This window comes from Penaeus monodon, chromosome 22 (genome assembly GCF_015228065.2).
Source record: "Penaeus monodon isolate SGIC_2016 chromosome 22, NSTDA_Pmon_1, whole genome shotgun sequence".
Lineage (NCBI taxonomy): Eukaryota > Metazoa > Arthropoda > Malacostraca > Decapoda > Penaeidae > Penaeus > Penaeus monodon.
In genome coordinates this window covers 21,330,423-21,330,939 of record NC_051407.1, presented here as the reverse complement: position 1 = coordinate 21,330,939, position 517 = coordinate 21,330,423, and the positions used below count along the sequence as shown (strand labels likewise).

At 37.7% G+C, this 517-nt stretch overlaps 1 protein-coding gene across 1 annotated transcript in view; it reads left to right on the top strand.

Moving 5' to 3' along the window:
* The window catches only part of LOC119587589, a 16,255-nt gene that overhangs the window by 13,838 nt on the left and 1,900 nt on the right, over positions 1 to 517 (top strand). The window lies entirely within an intron of this gene.

Sequence of the window (517 nt, the reverse complement as noted above, 5' to 3'; positions counted from 1 at the left end):
AGTTATTCATTCTGCCATTCTGTTTTCTGCAAAGATCGTGATAGTAAATTCAGATACTATATGAATTAATATTTCCATATTTTCTTCCTTAACCAAAACTGTTGTAGGTAAAGGGAAGCAATTCTGAAGAATACTGTTTGTGATTTTACAATGTGTAAAGGAAGACGTGTTTCTGAGACTTACAAAACTCACACCTGTGATATCATCTCTACCCTTCTCGCTCTATGCGTTTTTCTTTCTCGTTTTCCTCTCCTCTCCCACGTTTCCTTAAGTTAGCTTATTTTATAAATCTCACGTAAGATATATCATATAATTATATATGAATAGCATTCTTATCAGGTCTTCTATTTATAAATCAATGACATTCCTCCATGCGAAAAAAAAGAAAATTGTTTCGACTCCATCTTCTCTCCGCCCTCCTTCTTGCATAACCGAATCCCCTCCCACGCCTCCCCACTGCGTGTGTGCGGGAACATCTGCGACCACAATGGGAAGCTTTTTCCAGAATCCACAACCT